The sequence below is a fragment of the Chlorocebus sabaeus genome, chromosome 25 (genome assembly GCF_047675955.1).
Source record: "Chlorocebus sabaeus isolate Y175 chromosome 25, mChlSab1.0.hap1, whole genome shotgun sequence".
Classification (NCBI taxonomy): domain Eukaryota; kingdom Metazoa; phylum Chordata; class Mammalia; order Primates; family Cercopithecidae; genus Chlorocebus; species Chlorocebus sabaeus.
In genome coordinates, this window is record NC_132928.1 from 67,224,731 (window position 1) to 67,233,342 (window position 8,612).

Here is an 8,612-nt window from a genome sequence, read left to right on the forward strand (position 1 = left end):
CCGTCCCTGCCCCACACTCACCCCCACCACAGCCATGTTCCTGCTCATGGGCAGGCCTGCCCACCCTCCTCCACTCCACACTCACCTACAGGAGGAAGGGGTCAGGGAAGCCTGCCACATCTGTCAAGACAATCTCCCACCCAGGGTCACAGCAGCAGGTAGCTAGTTTAAATTGTGGTATTTACAACTAAATGAAAGAGGGAAGGAGTCAAGTGGAGATTGCTGCAAAGTAAACACTGCAAACCCTCCAAAACCAGAAGCCCAGAGGCACATTTTCTTTGGAAATAGGCCAACTATTTGTTCCTTTGGCAAGTGTGGGGTTTATTTAACTAGAAAAAAGAGCCTGACTTAATTGTGTGCATTCACGTGTGTGTACATATACACACAGAAGGGGGGTGGTAATGGGGCTCCTCCAGTTAGGCAGAGTTTCTGCTCTCTTATGTCAGAAAACAGGCCAACACTCTGAAGTCAAAGTCAATTACTGAATATGGGTGTGCTCTTCCCCTTCATTTGCATTTCTGGAAAGGAAGGGGAGAAGGGGTATAAATAACCATTGTTAAATGTCTGCTCTGACTAGGTAGGCGCTAGGCCAATGGACACTTAAAGCAACAGCCTCTGTAAGAAACACATTTTTATTGCAGCCCGTACACACACACACACACACACATGCATACACACACATTTACACATATAGTTCATGAAAATGATGTTAACTATTACTACATGTGAGACACTCTGCTATTTTCTATTCTACTTCTTACGTCTTTTTTTTTTCTTTTTCATTTTTTAGAGACAGGTTTTTGCTCCATTTCCCAGACTGGTGTGCAATGGTGTGATCATAGTTCATTGCAAATTCAAACTCCTGGGCTCAAGCAATCCTCCTGTCTCAGCCTCCCGAGTAGGTAGGGCTACATGCGTGCACTGTGCACCACTACACTCAATTAATTTTTTTATTTTTGCCTTTTTTTTTTGTAGCTACAGAGTCTCGCTGTGTTATCCAGGCTTGTCTCAAACTCCTGGCCTCAAGAGATCTTCCCACCTCAGTCTCCCAAAGTGCTGGGGTTGCAGGTGTGCACCACTACGCCCTGCCTATATCTACTTTTTTTGTTGTTGAGATGAAGTCTCACTCTGTCACTCAGGCTGGAGTGCAGTGGCACAATCTCAGCTCACTGCAATCTCTGCCTCCTGGGTTCAAGCAATTCTCCCAGTCAGCCTCTCAAGTAGCTGGGATTACAGGCGTGCACCACCACACCTGGCTAATTTTTTGTATTTTTAATAGAGACAGGGTCTCACCATATTGGCCAGGCTACTCTGCCAACTCCTGACCTCAAGGGATCTGCCCCCTCGGCCTCCCAGAGTGCTGGGATACAGGTGTGAGCCACCATGTGCAGCCAAATTTTTTAATTGAGGTCTAACATACATACTAAAGTTCATGAATCCCAAATGTAGAGCTTGATGTTTTTTTAAGGGCGCTTTATTTTATAACCAATTTTATTAAGATATGATTTATAGGCCAGGCGCAGTGGCTTACGCCTGTAATCCCAGTACTTTGGGAGGCCAAGGCAGGCGGATCACAAGGTCAGGAGATTGAGATCATCCTGGCCAACATGGTGAAATCCTGTCTCTACTAAAAATACAAAAATTCGCTGGGGCAGGCACCTGTAATCCCAGCTACTCGGGAGGCTGAGGCAGGAGAATCACTTGAACCCGAGAGGTGGAGGTTGCGGTGAGCAGAGATCGTGCCACTGCACTCCAGCCTGGCCACAGAGTGAGACTCTGTCTCAAAAATACATATATACATGATTTATATACCACAAAATTCACCCATTTAAAGTGTACACAGCTCAGTGGGTTTTCGTACATTTCCAGAGTTGTACAATTGTTATCACAATCTAATTTAGGACATTTTCATCACCCCATAGAGAAACTTTATACCCAATATCTATTCTAATTTTTTTATGTCAGTCATTACGAAATGAAATCTACTTCATTCATGAGTCAGAACTGAGAACTGTAAAATCAGTGTAGCTGTTTCAGTAAAATGTCTCATTTATCCCTCACAAGACCTCAACAGCAGGTGTTAACTATGCCCAAGTCACAGAACCAAGGGGCAGAGTGATGCATAACGCGACCAAGGTCACACACACGTAAGTGACAGAACTGAAAGCCCATGCCAGTCCTCCAGGCGCCCTTTGGAGTTCTTCCAGTGGCATCGAGACAGCCAGAGCCACTGTCTGTTCCCTGAAGGGTGAATGTTGCAGTCACAAAAGCAGGCCGGCCCCACACATGTCTTTGCACTGCTGGGAGCCACTGCTCGTGGTCAGCAAGGTGATCTCACTGCACAAGACTAATTACAATCAGAAATGCTGCCAGACAACCTGGGCTCAGAGCTCAGCAATGAAATGTATAACTGGGCTGAGCTGGGGTGATGCTTAGCACAGCAGGATTCGGAAGATGACTTTGAGAAGCAAATTAATAACAAAAGGCCTTCAGGCATAATGCCGTCTTGAATTCTTTAAACCTGGAACAGATGACCACATTTCAGAAGGTGCAAACCATCACGTGCACATATGGATATTTTTATAGCATTAAACTATTGTTGTCAAGTGAAACTTAGAGCAATTTCAATGACATGCATCGAAAAATCCTGCAGGACAATTGTACGGCCTGTCGTAATGAAGTGCAGATGAAAAGTTCATGTCTTCTCTCATATCCCAACCCCTCAACGGGTGGAAAGGGGTGTGTGTGTGTGTGCCTGCACACGTGTGCGTGCACACGCATGTGTGCATATCTGTGTGTGTTTGTGTGTAGTGTGTTTGCATATATGTATGTTTATGTATATATGGGCATGTTTGTGTGTGTAGTGTGTGTTTATGTATATGTGTTTAGTTTGTAGGTATAAGCATGTGTTTGTATGTTTTTGTGTATATGTTTGTATGTGTGTTTGAGTGTGCATGTGCATGTTTGTGTATATTTGTGTGCATGCTTGTGTTTGTGTATGTTTGTCTGTGTAGTATATGTTTGTGTGTGAGTATATGAGTGTGTTTATGTTTGTGTGCGTGTGTGTTTGAGTGTGTGTGAGATTGTGTGTGTGTGTGTGTGTTGCAGCAGCAGCCGGGGATTGCAGGGCAAAGGTTTAGGACGCATGGAATGGTGAAGGTGCTGGCCAGCCTTCCACTGCCCATGCTATTTAATAAGCATATCTGACTCATCCACCACTTGGCTTGTTGGGTGGTAGAGGAGAGTGGAGGTCATTAGGAGAGGAAAGTATATTAGAAATGAGTGTTTTCCTTTCCAATCTAGCCCTATCCTGTTTCTAGATACACCTAAATTATTAAACCAGGTTCCCCTTAGTGATCTGTTTCCTATTCTATAAGTGGAGTTTATGCATTTGCTCAACAAGCATTGCCTGAGCACCTTCAACTGGGACAGAGAGCACAAAACTGTTTCATTTTCTCCCAGAAACTCCCTATTGGTTGGCGTCTAGGATCCTGTCTGAGATGTTCATGAACATACATTACCAACTTGGATGCTGGGGAAGAACTGGAGTTTGGTCCATGCCCAAGAGCCATGCCAAAGAACCAGAAGCCCTACTCCCAATCTGAACACACCTGTGCCTTGGGCTCACAGAAGCTGACATCGCTCTAACTCCCAATCAAAGCCAGGGTCAGGGCCCTGTGAAACAGCAGGGGAGGTGGGTGCAGAGCAGTGGAGCGAGCATCTGATGGGGCAGGGTGTGCACCTCGCCAAAGCTGGCTGTGGCTTTGTCACCCACCATTCTAGGATAGGCTTGACTTTTCATCACCTCCTTCACAGCCATGGGGGTTCACTCTGTAAGATGTGGTGCAGGGTTAAGGGGTGCAGATTGATCCCAAAAGAGAACAGAGCTGGTCTTGATAGAGGTTGGACCTCCGTAGAGCACAGGATGTTGGCACTGAAAAGCAGTGACGGGGCTGGGGTGCAGTTCGGGACAGCTGGGCCCGGCCAGCAGCAGCTCACGTCCAGCGTCCTCAGCAGCCTCTGATCCCAGTGACAGGGTGACCAGGTCTCCCCTGGGAAATGGGTTCCTTTGAAGTTTTCAAAGGTATGAAGGAAAGCCTCCCTTTTTATGAGTTCTGCTGCAGGCAGAGGAAGTGGTTGTGTGCAGAGGAGAGCAATTAAGAGGCAAAGGTCGGCAAGCTGTTCTCCAGGCAGGGCGTGCTGCAGCCTGTCCGGGATGGAGGGGGTGTGGGCCAAGGCTCTAGTGCCCTCCTTCTGTGGGATCTGGGTGTGGGGGAGGAGCTCCTGGACAAAGGCAGGAAGCCACTTCAAGGCATCCCCGTTTGGGATGAGTCCACTCTGACCCCGCTTGCCTGCCACAGTACTCTGGAAGACAGTGACTTGGTCCAGCTCCCCATTCATCCAGTGTTGTTAGAAATGTCTAAGTAGGCCAGGTGTGGTGGCTGACGCCTGTAATCCCAGCACTTTGAGAGGCCGAGGTGGTTGGATCACCGGAGGTCAGGAGTTCGTGACCAGCCTGACCAACATGGAGAAACCCCATCTCTACTAAAAATACAAAAAATTAGCCGGGCATGGTGGCACATGCCTGTAATCCCAGCTACTCGGGAGGCTGAGGTTGTGGTAAGCTGAGATGGCGCCATTGCACTCCAGTCTCGGCAACAAGAGCAAAACTCTGCATCAAAAAAAAAATGTCTAAGTAGCACCAATATCAGTTCTGGTGGTGGGAGATGGTTAGTTCTTTTTTTCCCCAGCAAGTCTGCATCCCCAAGTGCCCTGTCACATCCTAGAGCCACATAGCTGTCCTGCACGGATCTAGACCAAGATTAACACATGATGTGCTGCGTCCCACAAGGTGGACACCCCTTCCAGCGTGCCCAGGATTAAGTGGCTTCCTGGGACGCAGGACTTCCAGGGCTAAAGCCAGAACAAACTGGTCCCCTACCCACATGACCCTTATCCCTCCACAAAGAGACCCAGGCCTTCAAAGGAGACAAACTAAGCTACCCCGAGGACAGAAGGCATCTAGACCAGCCCCCTAGTTGGAAGACAGACCCAGCATCATTTGAAGATTAGAGGTATGGAGCCTTCCAGACCAGTCCCCAACCAAACCACTGGCACCAATCCAGGCCTGAATGGTCCCCCAAGCCAGGCTGAGCCGAGCGTGGGCACTGAGCTCCACCCTCCTCTGAACCAGCTGAGGTTGTGTCCTTGTCCCACCCACCCACCGTCTCTGGGCTCCCAGGTCCCTATAGCAACCCTTCTCACAGCTGCCCAGGTAGGTGCCTGGGTATGGTGAGGACGCACGCCATCCAGGGTGATGTCCACATGGCACTGCCAGTTCTGTGCATCGGGCTATAAAAAACACTCTCGTGGGGTTTATTTTTGCTGACATCTCTTAGCCCTGGTCGGATGGAGTGGGGTTGAGGGTGGGTGCAGTGTGAGCTAATTGTGGCTAATTTTGCTTCTGCTGACCAAGAGACTAGATGAGGTTTATTAGAATGCATCTAAAAAGCTGAGGGAGGTGGAACGGGGTTTCCACTGGCCTTCTTTTCACCCTACAGGTGGCTCAGCCTCCCGCTGGGTATCCCAGCCCTATGCATACAGAGGCTCCCTTTTACCCGCAGGCGTTGGTCTCAGGCCTGGATACAGGGAAGTGAAGAGCATGGAGAAAAAGTGAACAGGAAGGGAGAAGAAAAGGAGGTGGATGGGTAAGGAGAGAAAAGAGAGGGGGCCCCAAAGTTGCCTCACTGCCCTGAGTAAAGATGCTTACCAATTCCTAAATACCGCAGTGGCTAAGAGCTCTACATCTATCAGCCACATACTGACTCCTCCAACAACTCTAGAAGCCAGGATGGGTTCTGCCCCATTTTTACATAAAAAGAAACCACCTCAGAGAAGCTGAGCAATTTGGTCACAGTGACACAGCAGTCAGTCTCATCACAGGGAGGGGTGACTGCAAAGCTCTCAGCAGCGATAATACACAGCTTTCTGTCTTTCAAACTTCTATTTGCAGAAGTACACGGTGAATCTCCATAGCAAGGAAGGTTTCTGTCATCCTAACTGAAAGATCTTCAGGCACCAAACTTATTAACAGAAGCACCTGGAGAGTCAGAACCCTCGCCTGAGAGCTGGGAACGGCTGATGCGCTCCCCCTGCCGGCTGTTATGAAAACAATCAAATAACGTGAGGCTGGCAGCCTGGACAGGGCTATGCTTCACAAAGAAACGAGAAAACGGCAGCCATGCTGAGACTGCTTTGGGTTTGGAGAATGCAGTTCTGGAGACGAGAGAAAAGAAAGGAGTAATTCAAAACGGCTAGTTCCCTAAAGGAATGTTTGAGAGAATGGTTCTAAAATGAAAATGGTCTTTCGGCTTGCAAATTTGCAGTGGCAGGTAGATTCACACAGCCTGAATTCAGAATACAAAGAAAAGGCAAGAAATGAGATGTAATCCTTGACTAAAAATAAAAACAATCACAAAAGCCATACATAGATATATAGAAAATGTTGACAAAAACAATATTTGAGTGCTTACTATGAGCCAAGCACCATTTAAGAGCTTTACCTTTATTATCTTATCTAATCTTCATAGCAATCCTATGAAATAATGCTAATGTATCAGATGTGGAAAATAGGGCATACAGATGTAAAGCAACTTGTAAAAGGCCAAACAGCTAAACAGTAGCAGTACTTTACAGGGATAGATACAGTAAACAAAAGGCAGGTGGAAGAGGGATTACAGGTTGTTCTTATCCAAAGTGTTCGGAGCCAGGTGCAGTAGAATGTACCTGTAACCCTAGCTACTTGAGAGGCTGAGACAGGAGAACGTTTTGAGCTCAGGAGTTTGAATCCAGCCTGGGCAATATAGCTAGACGCTCCCCCCACCCCACTCGCCCCCGCCCCCGCCATCTCTAAAAGATAAAAAATGCCAGGCATGGTGGTGGGTCACACCTGTAATCCCAACACTTTGAAAGGCCGAGACTGGAGGATCACTTGAGCCCAGGAATTCAAGACCAGCCTGGGCAACGTAGCAAGACCTCTCCCCACCCCAATCTCTACAAAAATTTTTTAAAAATTGGCTAGGCATGGTGGTGCGCCTGTACCCCAGCTACTCAGGAGACTGAGGCAGGAGAATCACTTGAGCCCAGGAGGTTGAGACTGCAGTGATCACGCCACTGCATTCAGCCTTGGTGACAGAGTGAGACCCAGTTTCAAAAATAAATAAATACATAAAAATGCCTGGGACCAGAAATGTTTCCGATTTGGGATTTTTTGAATATACGAAATATATTCCAAAGTCAAAATTTTTAAAAAGATACGTAATGAGGTATCTTGAAGATGGACCCCAAATCTAAAGACAAAATTCATGTATGTTTTATATATAAACCCTTATAAACACAGCCTCCAGGTAATTTTATGCAATATTTTTAATAATGTTGTGCATGACAAAGTCTTGACTACGTTTTGACTGCTATCTGTCACATGAAGTTAAGTGTGGAATTTTCTACTTGTGGCATCAATTGCTGCTCATAAAGCTTTGGATTTTAAAGCATTTTCGATTTTGGGTTTTTGGATTAGGGATACTCCACCTGCCTTTACTGAGGGAACAAATATGCCAACTTCCCACTTGTGGGAAGTGATCGTGTTTTCCGGGAGTGATGAGTTATTTGAGCTGCCTCTTGCTCCTTCTTTATTCCTATTCCCCTTGTAACCAAAACAAACAGACAAACCAGCCAGGCACTTGTAAGCCCGATGGCTAAGGTTGTTCATGTCTGGCCACAGTAAAGAAGAAGCCCAATCAGCCCCTCCCAGAATTGGAATTTCTGTCCCCTGCACCATGACAACATCACCTCACCTCCCGAGCTAAGCAGCCATTGAGACAAAGAGGGTAAGGAAGGGAAAGAACCTTAGGCTTCGGGCTGTTTCCTATACTTGCGGTTTTTAAAAGGAATCTGGCATTCCTAGGTAGACAAGAATGCAAATTGGCCAAGGTACAGAGACACCTGAATCCTGTTCCTCAGACCCAGAGAGCGGCCGCTGGAAGGTCATATTTCCTGCTTTGTTTTCTGCTGTAAGATGCTGTTGTAACTCCTTCCCTAACAGAAGTGGGTGAGTGAAGGGGGCGACGTTTCCTACAGCGGACCTCCGTGTGACTCCAGCTCCTCCCTAAAACATAAAGCCTGCTAGAGCACGGAGCTGAAGAGAGTGAAGAGAAATCACCGCGTGGCTTCCGGTGTCCATGGCGGGTGTTCTTGCTGGATAGAGGGGCGCTGAAGACTCCCTGGACCCAAGTCTCCAACCCAGTTAGAGGGAGGAGTTGATAAACTGGGGGTGGCTGCAGAGAATAAGTTTCAACCTCAACACTGAAAAACGGCCTGGGGATCTTGGCAGGGTTTTAGCCCTCACATCTGCCTTCAAATGAGGGACTTCCAGCTGACCTCTGACAGTGTCCCCCAGTATTATGCAAGGGCAGAGTTAAGCTTTTGGCAGCAGGCAGGAGCACAGAAGTGCCAGGGACATTCTGTTAACAAAGCACAAAGGGTAGAAGGAAGGAACAAGCCATTCTTGTCCACTGTGCAGACTGAGCTCCATTGTGTTGATCCAACATGACAGA